At 37.1% G+C, this 19176-nt stretch overlaps 1 long non-coding RNA gene and 1 pseudogene across 3 annotated transcripts in view; one reads left to right on the forward strand and one right to left on the reverse strand.

The window, feature by feature from the left end:
- Window positions 1-2046: 2046 nt before the first annotated feature.
- Window positions 2047-6631, reverse strand: LOC126945096 (MICOS complex subunit MIC26-like; annotated as a pseudogene).
- A 5-nt stretch (window positions 6632-6636) lies between these two features.
- LOC126945097 (uncharacterized) overlaps window positions 6637-19176 on the forward strand; it is a 340076-nt gene continuing 327536 nt past the window's right edge. For 2 of the 3 annotated variants that reach the window (XR_007722290.1, XR_007722291.1), the window contains exons 1-2: window positions 6637-6854; window positions 7315-7437. This is a non-coding gene — a long non-coding RNA (uncharacterized LOC126945097). The remainder of the gene's footprint in view (window positions 6855-7314; window positions 7438-19176) is intronic. The other variant, XR_007722289.1, reaches the window with a different exon arrangement.

A 19176-nucleotide genomic window follows, 5' to 3' on the forward strand; every position in this document is an offset into this window, starting at 1 on the left:
TAACTTGAAAGAGACTTTCTTCTTTTTTTGATTTCTTTCAGAATCAGAAATAACAGCATATATGCCTTTTTTTCTTTGTAGATTTATATTCAGAGACTACAAGTATTTCAGCTTTGTTTTCTTCACAATATTTAGAATTGTGCTTTGCATTCTTTTGGATCTCAATTTGTTTATTTGTCTCCATTATTTTTGCTGTACAACAAACATGCCAAGATTCAGTAGCTTAAACCAGCTCATTTATTATGCTCACAGAATCTGAGGTCAGGAATCCAGGCAGAGCACAGGGTGAGCCCATCTGTGTTTCACAATGTTTGGGTCTTCATCCGGGAAGGCTAAAGGGCTGTGGGTTTCATTCAATCATATGTGGATTCTGGCTGGTGTGACTCAAAGACAAAGACTGCCAGCCAAAGCATCTGCATGTGACTTGACTTTTCCACAGCATGGTGGCTTCAGGGAAGTCAGACTTCTTATTGTAGTTCTGGTCTCCAAGGGGAAGTGTTCAGCAAACATAGAGAAAGTCCCAGTGTCCTTTATGGCCCTTCTCAGAAACCACTGAGCGTCACTTCTGCTTCACTCTATGAGTAGAAGCAGTGACAACTCTCCTAGATTCTAGACCAGGGCACATAGCCCCTGCCTATTGTGGAAAATGGGAGGAATACCAAAGAATTTTGGAGCAATGTTTTGAAATTCTACACTTGTATTGTACATATGGCTACTTTTAATGTACAAAAAAACTTCGTGAAATGATCATGGACAAGCTCTTGTATTTCTGATAACAGAAATCAGATTTTTTTTTTTCTTGTGTTGATGGCTGCTATTTCTGTAGCGCAGCAGAAATAGAACAGCTTGGACTTGGGAGTAAGACAAGCCTGGGTTCAAATCCTGGTTGTGTAGTTCATCAGTATGTGCCACTGTACAAATTATTCAACACATTTAAGCCTCTGATCATTCAATTATGCCCCGGAGATAACAATATCTCAAATAATTGAGATGAGGATGAAATACAATAATGCACACAAAATAAAATGTGTGAAACATAGTTGGCCCTAAATAAACATTAATTTCCTCTGGCCTTTCTCCATCCAAATCAAGCCTGCAGTTATCTTCATATAAACATATCTAGAATATAAATATTCAAATAAGAAGATGGTATTTGAATTCCTTGTGTAGAATAGGTAAGTAATGTATAGGAATGCTAGGCAAAGGTAAGAAAGATGTGACAAAACTTGGTTAGGTGACCTTAGTTTCATGGTCTGGAGTTTAGTGGCTAGAGGAAGGGAGAAGAGATAAACCCAGGGAAGTAGCCATGGGGACAATTTAAATTACGATTTCTATTTTTCTATCATGTTTTTCTTTTGCTATCTTTATCCCAATAGATAGTAATTTCAATTCTGTACAACGGTAATTCTCTAGTCCTTTCTATAAGTAACATGGCAGGGAATCTCCTCAGTGACCATCATGCTGAACAGCTGAGTTTTCTCATTGTCCCCTATTAGATCCTTCACCTCACAACTCTGTGGGAAGAACAGCTGCAGGGTGCACTGAATATTAATCTGAAAGCAGCAGGCTGATCAGGGAAGGAATATACCATCTAGAGACACCCAGGAGGAAAATGACTCCAATTAATGTGACAGCTTATGATTATTTATGTTATTATTTTTGTTATTTATTTCTTTTAAAGGGATTGATTGCTTCATTTGAAACTGGAAGCAAATAAATTTAGCCAGTAAGGGAAGAATTGAATAATGGTTCTGGAAGATGTATTTCAAGTGGTGCTACGAAGGTTTTTAATTATTCAGGGTTGGATCTATCATGGAGCACCCAGAGAGACCCTGTTTAACTCCCCACAGGAGGGAGATTGCCTTTTAACAGGATTAGTCAGCATCATCACCAAAGTCACATTGTGTACTCATTATGCTATGTGCATATGATAATTATGCTGCACCTGTATAGGATTCAGAAATATGTATAGACAAATTCTATCTATATATGCATACTGGTGATATATATAAAATATATAATATATAAAATATATATATGGGTTGATAGAATATATGCTAAGATAATATAAGTGTTAATAGTGCTTAATCTGTGCCAGACTGTATTCATTCATTTTCACACTGCTATAAATAACTTCCCTGAGACTGGGTAATTTATAAAGGAAAGAGGCTTAATTAACCCACAGTTCTATATGGCTGGGGAGGCCTCAGGAAACTTACAATCATGGTGGAAGGCAAAGGGAAAGCAGACACCTTCACAAGGTGACAGGAGAGAGAAGCATGTGAAGGAGAAACTGTCAAACACTTACAAAACCATCAGATCTCATGAGAACTCACTCTCATGAGAAAAGCATGGGGGAAACTGCCCCCATGATCCAATCACCTCCCTCCCTCTATATGTGGGGATTACAGTTCAAGATGAGATTTGGGTGGGGACACAGGGCCAAACCATATCACAGACTTTATATATATTAACACATTTAATTCTTACAGTAACGCTAAGAGGCATATTCTATTGTCATCCCTATTTTTCAAAAGGGAAACTGACACACAGAGATATTAAGTACCTTGCTTATGGTCACACAGATCACAAGTGGCAGAACTGGGATTCAAACACAAGCAGTTTGGTTTAAAGAAAAAGTGTGCATCTCTACATATTTTATATATGCACACACACTTACATACGTATGTGTAGTTGGGTTATTTTATGAATAAATATATAACAATGTAGATAAGAGACACAGATAAAGTTAGATCTAAAAATATAGATGTGGACACTAGGATACATCCCTTCTGCTTCTGTGACCTCAGTGTTCTGCAGTAACTTAAAATAGACACTTGAAATAGATCACTAGACCAGAAGATTTTTAATAATATTTTATTGGTCATAAGACATTTAATATGTCTCATGAGTCAGGAAGTGAACTAGTTCAAGCTTGAAGCTAGGACAAAATAAACAAAACACAGATTTTATAGTCTCTGAAATTGAAATAAATTTCCATCTTTTTACTCTAGTTTCTCCTCCTTTCAGCCTATCAACCATTTAAAAAATATAGAAGACCTTCAGGCGATTCTGTTTAATTTTTCAAGATTTATACCTCCACCAATAAGTTTAGTATTATAACTTGCAGAAAAAATTTTCTAATATGTATACACCCTTGGCATTAAGTCTTCTCATAGGGTTATAAAATGCCATGGTTAGTTATCCACCATGTCTACATAGTCTGCATGAAGGCAACAATGCTAGACAGTCATTAGATCTTAAAATACAAGTGTGGCTATTAGGATACATTCCCTCTGCTTCTATGACCTTAGGGTCATAGAGAGCTTGAGAAGAGAGAGTAAGCATGAAAATGTCCCATTTGATTTATTCAGCTGCTTTAGAGCTTATTTCTTTAAGATTATTAACATTGTACTACAACAAGCATTGTAATTTAAAAAGGATTCCTTAGAACTGTTCCACCTGAAGTGAGAAGAAGCTGAGTATTTGTCCTTCAACTCTTACCTATCATTGACAAGACAGCTATTTCTTGGGAATATCAAACCCTGCAATCCTTGTGTGTCTATCACCAGCCCAGAATGCCAGAGAAAGCCCTCCAGTGCTTGTTTTCGGAAGCCACAGGTAGTATGGGATTGGTAGGTCCTGAGGAGATGTGGGTGAGGTGTTAACAGCATCTGCTACAGATATTCTGCAGCAGACACTTTCCATTCCTGCACAATGCTCAGTCATCACAAAGAGTATTTGAAGTACATATTGGCCCTCCCTTTGGAGAAATGTCGTCTTATTAACATTAACATCTTACATGTGTTTTCCCATGAATTAGCTCATTTCTTAAGAGAATAGAGTTAATGACATGAAGTCTAAATACTTTTAGTGTGTTGCTCAAAAACAAATAACAAATGAAATATTAGAACTCAGATGATCCAAGCCGAGGGTGCCCACATGACGCTTCTCGAGAAACTGAGGAATTTTCTTTAGTTAAGATTGTACCAGGGTCCCATCTTGTTAACCAGCAAGGTAGGGTGGCCTCAATTCAACATCGGTTGAATTCAAGGCTGTTTTCAGAAATTAGTGTTACTTGGTGCAGAACATTCTCAAAAGCAACAACAAAAACTGTCTCAGGAAAGTTTCAAGAAAAGAAGAATGTAATTAACATCTGGTGGAAGTTAATTAAGGATCTCTGGTGTAAACACAATGAGGTGATATGGATATTACATTGGGTTGAGGAGGCAGAGACCTGGTCCTAATGTAGTGTCTGCCATCAACCAGCTGTGTGACATGGATTAAATCACTTGTCCTCAGGAAACCTCAGGTCCTAATTTATAAATAAAGCTCTTCATGCTTAAATTGTATTTTGAGACTCTGAGGAGGGAAGTAACATTATATTTAAGTAGTACATTGCCTTACAAGTTTGGATGGTTATATGCATTTTGAGAGAACCAGGCACTTCGGGGTATTAATACAGAACGCTTTGGGTAGTTAGACTTTTGTATGCTGGTTGAACCTCATAAAATGCCACATGCCTAATCTCTCTTCCTCTCTGTTCTCCCCTTTTTCTTTTTCCTCATCCTGCTCTCTCCTTGGCTTAATGTTCTTGTCTCCTGGTTCCATACCAGTGAAACAGAACCACAATATTGCCTTCTCACCCACCTTTGGCCATCATAATGGCATTTCTTCATGTAAAATTATTACACATCCAATTAAAGTGAACACCTGGAGGAAATAATAGCTGGACTACTCAGTAATTTTACATTATGCTGAAAAAATAATTTTATTTCAGTCTTTTCTTCAGGTCAGTTTACTTGAAAAGAAATAATGTGTAATGGGTTCAAAGTCAGTCTGGCAATTTGCCTACAAACTATTGTCAGGCAGTAAATTACAGAAGCAGTTGATCATCACACATGCCCATCAGCTCACTAATAGAGAGAAGCCAATGACAATTTAGGGAGAAAATAACCAAAATATATATCACATTTATTCTATTCATAACAAATCATTTTTTAACACTTATTTTTTTTCCCTAGTTAAGTTTCAATTTATCTGGGACTCTGTCAGGATGACAGAAACTCATTTAGAATCCATGAAGACAGCTGACAGAAAGTGCATTAAAAATTAGATTTTGAATTCAAAGAATGAAAGCTTTAAATCACTACAGTCAAGTCAGTGGGACAAGATTGATACCAGATGCTATTTTGTTCATATTATTAAGGAAGTATTCCAGCCTTGAAGAGACCTTGTCACTACACAGCTTCTGTCTATGTAAATAAGAATGAAGTGAGTATATCTGTTGTCAATGATAGAAACAGCCATTCAGTGCCTCAAAGCAACAGGCTAGTTCATTTGAGGAGAATGCTGAAAGTTACAAGAACCCTGAAAGGTCACATATGCCCAATTCCCTCATCATGTGTACGGGAGGACTGAAATCCCATAGGAGAAGGTTAGCATGTGTATTATACACACATGAACTCTTTAATTTAAATTGAGTGGTCTGAGTAAGGGCTAAGCCACTCTCTTGATAGGGGTTTTGGGCAAGTCACTGGACAACTCTGGGCATCATTGTAGAGAATATTCATTTACCCTATGTGTGTTTTTAGTCTGTTCAGCAGCTATTCCACCCTCCTTCAGCACCTCACTTTATTCTTTGAGAACTACAGAAATCCTGAATTGCCTGTGCTTTTTATTATTATTATTTTAATTTGGGTTTTAATTATGTACGTAAATAGCAACATGAACAACATGAGAACGAGGAGTTCTAAGGTCTGTACATGATCTCTAGGTGAGAGGATTTCAGATTAGTTTGCTTGTAGGATGGTACCACCCAAAATAACAGAGGTCTGGTCTAGTATTTCCTGAAGAAGAAAGCCAATTTAATACATTCAATACTGACTTCTCTGCCATTTTTCTGTAGAAATACTGATTTACTCTATGGAGTTTCCAATGTTTACCTACAACTGATTAAGATGGGCAAAGCATGGAGTTTTCTACTTAGTTCCAGGTGAATTCTTCACGTTTCCTGGCTTTTGAAAGTTCTCCTTCCACAAATCTTAAACCCCAGTCATATAATCTCTCCCCACTGACCTGGGCCAACACGATAGTTTGTTGTGGATAATACAGGGAGGCAGCTAATCCCACGAAACCAGGCGGATACGCTAGCTTCTTTATTTTTGAACCTCTAGCCAAAAGGAGTTCAATAAGGTCAGCAAAACCACTAACACCAAGTCTCGGAAAAAATCCAGGAGGTGCATTTTGGAGACAGTCATAGCTGTCTAACCCCCATTGAACTAAACTTTGCATCTTGGGCTTACTTTGGGAGTACGTGTCCTGACACCAGCTTGTGTATGGCTCGCAATAAGTGTCGGAGCTGTGAGATGCTTTCTTCAAGCGGGTTCCTCGACTCCTCCACACACTGCGATTCACCCTCGGGAACTGAGTAGAGTGAAAGCTCGTCAATCTTCACGGAATTTTTGGGAGGTGAGTCTTTTTTCGGTGCTGCACAGACTTTGAAGGTGAACAAGCTCAGGCTGGCTGGCCTCACGGACCCCTCTGAATTACGTCTAACGTGTGGCTGGCAACTGTGGCTCCGGAAGGGTCGGTCACCCCAGCCTCGGCCACGCCCACAACAGAGAGGTGGCTACGGAGGCCCGGTAGGGCCTTGATTTCCCTAACGGCAAGCAAGCCGTGGTGCGGGTGACGGCAGTAGGGCAAACTCGGTGCCGCGAAGACTTAGTTCAGTCACTCCTGCCTGTGCTCTTGACGGGACTTTCTTTTTTTTTGTTTTGGTTTTTTTTTGAGATGGAGTCTCGGTCTGTCGCCCAGGCTGGAGTGCAGTGGTCTTGACGGGACTTTCAATTCAGGTATCCTGCCCTCCTCTGGCACACAATGTTAATTGTTTCCACAAGCTAAGTTCACCAGTCTCTCCGTACAGGGAAATGAAGTCCTGAGCGAAGTGACACAAGTATGGAAAAGGTTTAGAACTGATGTATTCTGGTAGTCATCCCCAAAGCGCTATCCATTTGTCCTGGTTACTACACCTCCAAAATTCCAATGTCCGAATTTTGCAATGTTTGTATTCTCTTTCCAGTATCTGATTGTTTACGTTCTCCTTCAGTTCTATGAGCTGCCTACGAACCTTCCACTAACACCCATTTTTAAGTTAATTGCCGTGGTCTCTGTTGCTTGCAATCAAAAACAAATCTGATATATTGTACATGTGAAACTGTAACTAATATATTGTACATGTAAAATGGGAATGATTATACTTCACTCATAAAGGTGGTATCAGGTTTTTTTTTTTTTTTTTTTTTTTTTTTTGAGATGGAGTTTTGCTCTTTTCGCCCAGGCTGGAGTGCAATGGCACCATCTCAACTCACCGCAACCTCCGCCTTCCGGGTTCAAGTGATTATCTTGCCTCAGCCTCCTGAGTAGCGGGGATTACAGGTAGGTGACACCACACCCGGCTAATTTTGTATTTTTACTAGAGATGAGGTTTCTCCATGTTGGTCAGGCTGGTCTCGAACTCCTGACCTTAGGTGATCTTCCCACCTTGGCCTCCCAAGGTGCTGGGATTACAGGCATGAGCCACCTCACCCGGCCCAGTTTTTTAAAATATATAAAATAATGTATATTAAAACTACTGACTTGAAGAATAAAACTTAGGAGGAACCCAGTAAGTATTGTTTGCTTGGTTTTTAAGATCCTTCCTATGTATTCTCATCTATATTCCTGGATTCTGCTGAGATGCTCAATGGATCCATGAGTCACATGCTTAATCTCCTCAAAGAACTCTCCGGGTGAGAGCATACACTCACCTTTTGGTCTTTTTGAGACACTGAGTAATAGTTGTTTAACCACACCCTTGACTTTCTCTTCAGAACACATTTTCCTAAGAATAAATCTAGTTTTAGCTTCTTTTGCAAAATGAATAAGCAGAGAATTTCCCAAATCATGAAATCCTGGTTTTTGTTTGATAGTCTTCCTCAATTTATCTCCCTCCTCTTGCATTTTATTATAAGCAGCAAGACGAAATCTGACTGTACTTTCAACATGTTGCCTAAAATGTTCAGAAAAACGGCCAAGTTATTTGCTTACAAGTTGTGCTTCCACGTAATTGTAGGACAGAATTCAGCTAGGCTTTCTCTTTCTATATTATAAGGGTCTCTTCTCCAGCTCCCCAGATCGAGTTCCTTATTTTTTTCTGAGCCCTCAACAGCAAAGCCTTTAATGTGCATATTTCTACCAACATTCTGTTGTTGGTAATATACATCTACTTTAAGATAATAGAGACTTTCTCTCCTATTCTCTTAACTTACTCCTGAGCCCTCATCAACAGGGCCTATAATACACGTTTTTCTACCAAGAGTCTGTTTAAAGCAGTATAGGCTTTTCCTTTCTAGTACCTCAACATTTTTTGAGCCTCTACCTATTACTCAATTCCAAGGCCATGTTCACATTTTTAGGTATTTGTTACAAGATTTTTAAAGACAGTTTTTAGGTATTTAGTTAAATATAACATTTTAGATATTTGTTCCAGGTTTTAGATACGTAGTTTTTAGGTACCAAAATCTGTATGTTTCCCATGACTGTTATAACAAATTATCACAAATTTGGTGGCTTAAAACAATTGTTCTCTCCAAGTTCTAGAGATCTAATATCTGAAATCGATATCACTAAGCTGAAATCAGGGTATCAGTAGAGTTACACTCCCTCTGGAAGCTCTAAATGATAATCTGCTTCTTGCCTCTACCAGCTTCTGGTGGCTGCCAGCCTTTCTTGGCTTGTGGCCATGTACATCTAATCTCTGTCTCTGCAGCTACATTTCCTTCTCCTTCTGTGTCAAACCTCCTTCTCATGAAGACACATGTGGATTACACTGAAGGCCCACTTGGATTATCCAAGATAATCCCCCCATTCTAAGATCTTTAATGTAATCAAATCCACAACATCCTTTTCTGCCATGTAGGGTAACATTCACAGGTTCCAGATGGTAGGATGTGGATACATTTTGGGGGTCATTATTTAGCTTACCACATGCTTCTTCTCTTTTTCTGGTTTTGCCTTTTCCAACTCTGTACAAAGTTGTCTGTGTAACAGGCCTCAGTGTGACATTCTGGAAACTTTAAAATTTAGCTGACTAAAATAATTTCATGTAGGAGAATATATGACATTGAAATTTAAATTTTGTTCAAGGGGCTTTATTTACTCTTGTTAATAGTAACTTTTTAAATACAGAACCAGATGGTGATTCAACACACACACATACAAATACACACACATCTGCCTGTTAGCATAATGTAAATCTTCCACTTACAATTATAATTTTACAAAAATCAGTTGAGGACATGCATTAATCTATAGTAAATCTGGCAGGAGTTCTTCAATACAAGATTTTATATGAAGATGTAAATGTTTATTTAGTTTGAAATGAACCAAACCAATCTGTACAGAAGAAACAACATAGAATTTTACTATTCCATACAATTGAGCATTATGTTCAAATACTATAAAGGATAAAGAAGTGAATTCCAATATTTTTCCATTTCTTTTCCTTCTAAATAGTTAATGTACATTCTTAACCTATTTTAGCTATTAAATTGTTTTTCTCTGTTATTCCAGGTTTCTCTTCATCTCTTTTGATCCTCAGTCTGTACATCCGAGTCTTTTGTCCCATAGTTTTTAACATGAAGTGTATACATTATTTTGCATTGCTGCTGTAAAAAATCATCACAAATGTAGTGGCTTTAAACAACCCAGATTTGTCACTCTTGCAGCTCTAGAGGTCAGAAATCTAAAATGGGTTAGCAGGGCTGTGCTATTTCTGTGGTCTCAAGAGAGAATTCATTCCCTTGCCTTCTCTACCTTCCAGAAGCTTCCTGCATTTGTTAATTTATGGCCCCGACTTTCTTCCAGCAGCATAGTATCTTCCAATCTTTGTCTTTCTTTGCCCAACACACCACTTTTTTCTGACTCTAATCCTCCCCCTGCCCCCGATTACAATGGGCCCATGAGCATAACCCAGGTTAATCTCTCCATCCCAAGATCCTTAAATCAATCACATATGCAAAGTACCTTTTATCATGTGTGGTAAAATATTCATTGGTTCTGAGACTAGGATTAAAACATCTTTGGGGGTGGGATTAAAACATTTATTCGGGCTATCGCATGAAGCTTGCCAAAATTCAAATCCATGTCTTTGTTACTATTTGCAAAAAATCTTCAGTGTTTGCTATCACTAATGGTCAAAACTGCATTGTTTGGTTTGTGCAATGAATAACTTTCAAGTGGAATCTGAGACAAAAATTGGACCTTTCATTTGATAGAAGCATAGGCTCCATGACTCTCATAGGGTAAGATAAGTAAACATTCATCTTAATTGCAATCCATTTCTGACTTCTGTTTTAGTACTGCATGGCCCAGAATGTGTGGGCTATTTATACCCTTTTGGTGAGAGGCAGAGCAAAGAAAAGGAGGGCAATATTTGAAGCAGAGGGACCCCTCTTGCCCTGGTTAAGTTAAGAAGAAATGAACAAGGATCTCAGGGCAAGATCAAGAGAGGTGATTCATCACCTGGCCTTCAACTAGAAAGGAGAAGATAGTCCTTTCTAGTGGAGTAGTGGAATGAACATGACAGAGCTCCCAGGTGTGCAATTCTTTCAGCAAGCTGGTAGTATTAGTCAACTCACTTCACCTCTCTGGGTGAAGAGGTGAGCTCAGCTCATCAACCTCTAAAATCTTAACCAGTAGTAACTCTGAAGGATTAGCCTTGACATTTACTGATGTTGCCTGTCTTGCTTAATATTTTATAGTAATGAAAATATTACTTTGTAAGTACTGGGGAGAAATGTATTTTAACAACTAACAGAATTGCTACTTCTGAGAAAGTGGTAGAGAGGGATTTATCAAAGTCATCTTGCTTATAACAATAAGAAGTGTCAGCAGAGGAAAAAAGCGAATAAAACAGTTAAGTATTTTGTAATCTGAGGCTGAAAGATGCTGCCTAAGTAGTGACGATTCATATTAAGGAAAAATTCTTATCTTCCAAATCCCATCAGACAACATTACATGTTCTGCACAGATTTTTACTGCTTACATGACTATATTTAATGGAAAATACGCAATTATTGGAAAACACTGAGTGACTTGGGGCTTACGGAATGTGTTCTTTGGTGGCAATGAGAAATAAAAAGCAGTGCTTTCAGCTGTGAGGGGAAATTGCTTTAGTATTGCCGAGGTTCTAGAGTGTCATTGCATAGCATTTTAAATAAACATTTATTTGTTTCATTTTATTTATTCCTTCATTTAGTCAATCAGCAAATATTTATTAAGTGGATAGGCCCCACACTACACTGAATGTTAAACAAGATATAATGGACTAGATATAAACCCTATCTTTTGGGAATTTATTGTCTATCTGGAATAAATAGGTATAGCCACAACTAATGAGAAAACAAGGCATAAGGTATTATTTGCCACATGAACCATACAGAAGTATAGATAGATTATCTCTGTGCATAGAACTCAACAGTATTGAGTAAGTTGCATGTAAACTACTTAAAATAATATCTGCCCCAAACTAGTCTATGTTCTTGGAAATCAGAGTAACAGTTACCTTTGGGAATGGAAGAAGGAATATGATTTTTTAAAAAAGGAGCAACAGGAGATTTCTGAGATTTTGGTAACATTCTGTTTCTTGTTCTGGATGCTAGTTACAGTGCTATGTTTTCTTTGTGAAAATTCAATAAGCTGTATACTGATTTTATTTTTACTTATATATTGTTTTAAAAATCAAAAAAAGTTTTGAAAAGCAGTGCTTCCATCGTGGTATGTTCAAAACAAATATTTGTTATACTCAAATCGCAACTCTTAGCAACTCAAAGTGAAGCAGCGAAGGTTCTTGGCTTCACTCAGGAAGAAATTCAAGAGCAAACTGGTGGTTAAAAAAACAGCTTTATTGAGGTGGACAGCAGTGTTACAGTTCTGTGAGCTCCTGCAGAGCAAGGTTACTCCATAGGCAGTCATATTTATACCCCCTTTTATGGACATGTTAATTAAGGGGCTGGTTATTCAGAAAAAGCTAGAAAGTAGGCAATAACTTCCAGGTGTTGCCATGGCAATGGCAAACTGTCATGGTGCTGGTGGGCATGTCTTATGAAAAGGTACTTTCAGTTCCTCTTTCCAGTTTCTGCCAGTCTCCAACCTAGTCCCCAATCAAGTCTCACCTACCTCCTGCCTCAAAATGTGGGGAACAATCACTTCTGACTGAGGCAATGGGCAGTGATTTCAGGGAACAGGCCACTTCAACCAGATTCTCAAGATTAGTTGGATTATGTGCATACAAAAATAGGTGTAGAACTTCTAGTTTTAAAAAGTATGCCACATATTCAGGAAAGCATAATGATTCGGGGTGTGGACTGTGAAGTCAGATCTCAGTCTGAATACCAGCCCTATAGTTACCAGAAAAGGGTCCTGCTTCAGACCTCATGAGGGAGAGAGTTCTTGGATTTCATGGAAGAAAGAATTTTGGGGTGAGTCCAGAGTAAAGTGAAAGCAAGTTTATTAAGTAAGTAAAGAAACAAAAGAATGGCAACTCCATAAGCAGAGCAGCCCTGAAGGCTGGTTGGCTATGTTTATGGTTATTTCATCATATGCTAAACAAGAGGTGGATTATTTCATGAGTTTTCTGGGAAAGGGAATGAGGATTTCCCAGAACTAAGGATTTGCCTTCCATTTAGACCATGTAAGGGTAACTTCTGGACATAGTAGCCATGGCACTTGTAAACTGTCATGGCACTGGTGGGTGTCTTTTGGCATGCTAATGCATTATAAATAGGTATAATACACAATAATTAGTGTGCAGTGAGCATGGCCAGAGGTCACTTTCGTCGCCATCTTGGTTTTGGGGGATTTCTGCAGCCTTCTTTACTGCATCCTGCTTTATCAGAGGAGTCTTTGTGACCTGTATCTTATCCTGTGACTAAGAATGCCTAATGTCTTGGGAATGCAGCCCAGTAGGTCTCAGCCTCATTTTACCCAGCTTCCACTCAAAATAGGAGTCAGTCTGCTTCTAATGCCTCTGACACTATGGTTTAATCTATTTTAATGCAAACTACTCAAACTTTTTGAAGCAGTTTTCTCATCTGTAAAGTGGGGATAAATGTCCCTACTTCACTGGATTATTATGATATCTAAATGAAATAGCCCATACAATGTCTTTGTCATAGAAATAAGAGCATTAGAAAAACTCAAGAAATGTTGTGATGATGATGTAATACAATGACATCTGCCTGAGCTGATAAACGTAAGGTTTATACTGGGTATTGACATATATCAGTTTCTCCTAAGGTGGTTTAATTCATGTAGCCTATAGATCTTATTTTTTTCACGAACTTTAAGACATTAGGTTATTAGTTAGTACCAACAGACTTCAGAGGTATTGAAATGAAAAAATATTGTGAGATTGTATATTCATTTTTTTCAATTTTTATTTTATTTCTAATAATCATTAACATTATATTTTGTGTTCTATTTTTATCTTATCTGGTACTATATTTCTGAACTTCATTTTAATTAAATAAAAGTAGTAATAGTAATTACTACAAATTTTCAATTTCCTTTGAAATGTAAAATATTACAGAAAAGCATATGCATATCTTGGTATGAAATTGTACTCAACATTTCAAGGCCAGAGTGTATTATTCATTACAAACAACAACAAAAAGCTAATGGGAAAAACAATTGGAATCCATTGAAGTTGAATTATTAGAACATATTTCACAAGAGAGCATGTACTAGAACTGTGGTATGATGATCAGAAATACTGCATCTGCCGTTCTTGATTTGCGTAAAAATCAGCACAAAAGAAACTTCAGTTAATTCATTTGGTCATTCATTCACCCAACACTAGTCAGTGAATATCTGCTCACATTTGTGGCTCAGGCACTAGAGGTAACATGGTATAGATTACAGATACTTTCCCAGACTCCTCCAGCCAATACCTGCTCTTTGGAGGCACACTGACCTTCTTGTTATTCCAAGGTCTTCTCACATGTTTGTGCAATTGTCTCTACTTGGAATGCCTTTGCTGTCTTTCCAATTAACCTTTTCCCTGTAGATCTCCCTTCCCTTCTATTCAAATATAACCGGCATACCTGTTTTTCTACACTGAGTATGTATGCTTCTTATCCTGCCTTTGCACAACCCTACCTCTATGTACTCAGATTCATGGTCCAGACTTTTTTTTCCTGCCCCAGTGCTCAGAAGTCTGATTCCAAGTGCTTCCCCCATTTCCCTACTCTTGCTTTATATCATTTGTTTGGGCTAAGACTATGGCACCCAGAAAAAAATCACAAGTTGTGGGATGCAGGAGTCAGTGGAAGAGGAGGCCATTCCTTCCTGTGCTCTACCTATTTTAAGCTTTGTTCCTGGCATGGCTGTGTCCTTCCATGGCCCCTTTCCTGTTACACAGCCTTTCCTCCATGGCTGCAGTTCACACTGTGCTCCAGTAACTCTCTATTTTTTCTTACTTTTTTTGTAATGTCTTTTTTGTTTTTATTATTTTTTAAATTTAATTTTATTTTAAGTTCTGGGATACATGTACAGGATGTGCAGGATGTGCAGATTCATTACGTAGGTAAACGTGTGCTGTGGTGGTTTGCTGCACCTATCAACCCATCACCTAGGTGTTAAATCCCACATGCATTAACTACTTATGCTGATGCTCTCCCTCCCCCCCGTCCCCCAATCAACAGGCCTCAGTGTGTGTGTTGTTCCCCTCCCTGTGTCTATGTATCCTCATTGTTCAGCTCCCACTTATAAGTGAGAACATGTGGTATGTGGTTTTCTGTTCCTGTGTTAGTTTGCTAAAGATAATGGCTTTCAGCTCCATCCATGTCCCTGAGAAAGACATGATCTCATTCCTTTTTATGGCTGCACAGTATTCCATGGTGTATATATACCACATTTTCTTTATCCAATCTATCATCAATGGGCATTTGGGTTGATTTCATGTCTTTGTTATTGTGAATAGTTCTGCAAGGAGCATATGCATGCATGCATCTTTGTAATAGAATTATTTATATTTCCTTGGGTATATACTAAGTAATGGAATTGCTGGGTCAAATGGTATTTCTGGTTCTAGGTCTTTGAGGAATTGTCACACTGTCTTCCACAGTGGTCAGACTAATTTACATTCCTGCCAACAATGTAAAAGCATTCCTATTTCTCCCCAACCTCACCAGCATCTGTTGTTTCCTGACTTTTTAATAATTGCCATTCAGCCTGGTGTGAGATGGTATCTCGTTGTGGTTTTGATTTGTATTTCTCTAATGATCAGTGATGTTGAGCTTTCTTAAGTATGTTTTTTGGGCGCATAAATGTCTTCTTGCTCTTTTTGTGTTAGGGATGATAATGCATTACTACTGTTGCTAGTCTTTGGGTGCCTCAGTATCCCTTAACTCTGTTCACGTACATGTGTGTATTCCCCCTATATGTGGTTTCTTGGGCTGGATCTTCTTTCCTGCTGAAGGTCTTACTCATACATTATGTATAGTGTGTAACTTTGCTAAAATTTTTAATCAGATTATAATAATCTTTTTAAACAAACAGAGTTTTCTTTACAAGGATCTTCTGATTGTTAAGCATTTCTACTCTTTTCTGAAAAGAACAGTGCCTGCATGTAGTGGGATTAAATAAATGTTTTATAAAATATATAAATAAATACTATTTATACCTATGTATATGTTTTTTTCAACAAATTTTATGTAACAGTTGAGGAGTTTAAAGTCTACCAGATAATATATAATACTATAGGATGAATAGTAAGTACTTTATAGGATATTCAGTACAATACAATACTTAATACTATAAGTATTAAGAGGAAACCAGAGTTATTATGAGACTTATTAGAAGTGTTGGAATTGGATTTTGAAAAAAAAATTTTAGGTAAAATTGATGACTTTGAAAGAGGTTGAGGTTGATTGCTTTGGTTCCCTACTTTTAGAGAAACAAACAATAATCTGATATGTTCCACCAAAACGATTTTAGCAGAAAGGAAGTCTGAAATTATTTTAATAGAGAAATGGTACAGGGCTGATTCATCCATTTTGGAAGTTAATGTCAGAGGTATAACTTTCATTTTATTATTTGTATAGTTTGAAAAATAAGCCCTAAATAAAAGGCTCTTAACTATCATCACATCTGCAAAGTTTATTTTGTCATGTAAGGTAATGTATTCACAGGTTTGTGGGATTAGGACTTGGACATCATGGGGAACTTGTTATTCTGTTCATCACAGAATTGCTTATTTTCATTAGAATTATTTGATCTCTCAACTACAAATACCAGAAATACATTAAGAATTTTCTAATATGTCACACGTCAAATTTTGGAACTCCCCATATGGAAATTTAATGGAGCTGATATTCATCCAACATTTACCAAGTGCCAGAATGGGCCTGAGAAAAATACACAACAAAATAAAACAACAAAGTGGGAGGTAGAATTTATTTCAGTTGTCTTGTTTTTTCTTTTTTTTGAGACGGACTTTCTCTCTGTCGCCCAGGCTGGAGTGCAGTGGCACAATCTTGGCTCACTGCAAGCTCCGCCTCCCAGGTTCAAGGCATTCTCCTGTCTCAGCCTCTCAAGTAGCTGGGACTACAGGCACCTGCCACCACACCTGGCTAATTTTTTGTATTTTAGTAGAGACAGGGTTTCACCGTGTTAGCCAGGATGGTCTTGATCTCCTGACCTCGTGATCCACCTGCCTAAGCCTCCCAAAGTGCTGGGATTACAGGTGTGAGCCACTGCGCCCAGCCAATTGTCTTGTTTTATAGGTGAGAAAGTTAGAAAGTAAATGTCAAATGAGTTGCTCATGTTCACATCCATAGTAAGTGATATGACAGGAATTTGAGACTAAATTTGGTTTTAGAGTTAGTGATGTTTTAAGGGTACCACATAATTTTAACTTCTACTATTTTATAGTAATGGAATATATATGGTCAGCAGGTATCAAATAATATCTAAGTTAGGGAATACCTGTTTTATTATATAGATTTAATATGTTTAAGTTCAATATCAGTTTAAATTATAATACAAATTAGTAATATTAGTCAAAAGTTTACAAGTCAAATTGACATGCATTATGCAAGTGCATTTTAGGGATTTTAACATTTACAAGACAAACATTGATCTACCCAGATCAATGTCTACTTACTATTTTGAGGCTTTGCTAGAAGAATCTAAAAATTAAAGATTGCAATCTCCTTTTCTGCAGACACTAAATATTACCAAAAATAAATTATTGCAAACATATCCAAGATTGCTAAGTGGTTTTAGAACCCTTGCTTCTTGATAAGAATTTTTAAATTGGCATTTTTCAGCCTCTGCTTAATACAGACATGTTTTTGCTCTAAATATAGTAAACATCTATTGCACTATATGCAAAGGACTGAGAAGCATTTCAAAGATAGTGCACAAAATATCACATTATTTTCTGAGTATAGTGTTTAAAAAATCTATCTTGCAATCACTATTTACCATGATCAGTCAATATGTAGTCTTTGAGAAAAGAACATTAGCTTGTTGAACCATAATTCAAAATAAGTCACAATTTAATCGTATTTTAAAAACACTCTGGTTAATTGTAATTAATGTTTGACAGTTTGAAAGACATCTGTTATATTAACATAATGGTTTTATTGCACATGAAATGCTGCACATTAAAAACTCAGTGGAGTTGAATGAGTATTTTGCAAGGAAAAGAAGAAAATCTTTGATAAAAACATGTAGTTCTGTCTATTGTTTGCTAAACAAATAGGGCCTTTTTTCTCTTAACATGATAATTAATGAAATATATCTGTTTCTTTAGAAGGGAAATACACTTCCTGCTGTTTTGGTACAAATTGATCATTCTAAAGACAGTTTGGTCTTATGTTTTACAGTTTGAAAGTCATTGCTATACTTTGTAATTTCATGAATTTAGTTATTGCCAGCTGTGATTGTTAGAGGTCACTTAGACTCTTGGATTATTCCATACTATTTCAACAATATTCTAAATCAAACAAATAAATGAATGAAGCAAAATTCCCATACCAGATTTCAGAGATGATGCTAAACATCCTATAGAAAGCCTCTTCCCCTCATCCAATCTAAGATGTCAATAGTGCCATGGATGACAAACCCTTTCTTAAATCTATAATAAAAATCAAGAAGAAGATTTTGAAACATCAATATATTGATACAGTAAGGAGTAACTCTGACATAAGAAATGTGTGGAGGCAAACTTTATAAATGCAAACAAATCTACATTATTCTCCTGTCAGTTTAATCTATAGATTTGTATTTATAAAAAGTTGCTTTCAAATGTAGGTTTGTGACTCACCTTCCAAAGCAAAAAACCTAGGAGTGACTAATCTGGCTAAGAATTTATTTCACTAGGTGTTAATGTTTCTCCCTATTTTAAAAAAAAATTGGGAACCTGAAATAAAGACACTAATTCGGTGTATTAAAAATGATAAAAATAGAAGAATAATTTTAAATTGGGACAATGTTAATACACAAAGGTGAACACTTACTAGAATTGGGCTGAATATTTTATTTAAGTTTCCTCTTAGGAAATTTAAAGAGGAACTCTTGGTAAGATGCAAGACTTTTGGGGTCCATAAATTTAATATTACCTATAGTTGATCCTACATTATTCAAGTGTTAATTAGCACAGTGCCTGAAATGTAAAAGTCACAAATATGCATGTGCTGAATTATTCAGTTTGCTGTAGACAGTGAGCAAAAAGCGGTTTGAAAATTCTTTGTAAAACTACAAGCCACTATGTAGAGGCATGGCCCAAATATTTCACTTCTATGCTCATGCTTCCACCTTTCCCAGAAATTTCTTTCTCTACCTTCTGTGCTTGGCTGCCTCCTACACATACCCATGTGTGCATGGGCACACATGGCACAAAACAGTCTGATAGGTAAAAAATCAAACTCTTAACTAGACATAAGACATAGCTAACAGTTACTACATACTAGATACTGTTCTGGTGCTCAACATATTTTGATTTGTTTATTTTTACAATAATCCTATGCTAAAAGTGCTTTCACCCTATAGTGTAATATTCTCCATCTTTTAAACAGTGTCCATAAAACATTCCTCTAATATCCCCCAGAGTTGATAACTATGGGATGG

This window comes from Macaca thibetana, chromosome 20 (genome assembly GCF_024542745.1).
Source record: "Macaca thibetana thibetana isolate TM-01 chromosome 20, ASM2454274v1, whole genome shotgun sequence".
Lineage (NCBI taxonomy): Eukaryota > Metazoa > Chordata > Mammalia > Primates > Cercopithecidae > Macaca > Macaca thibetana.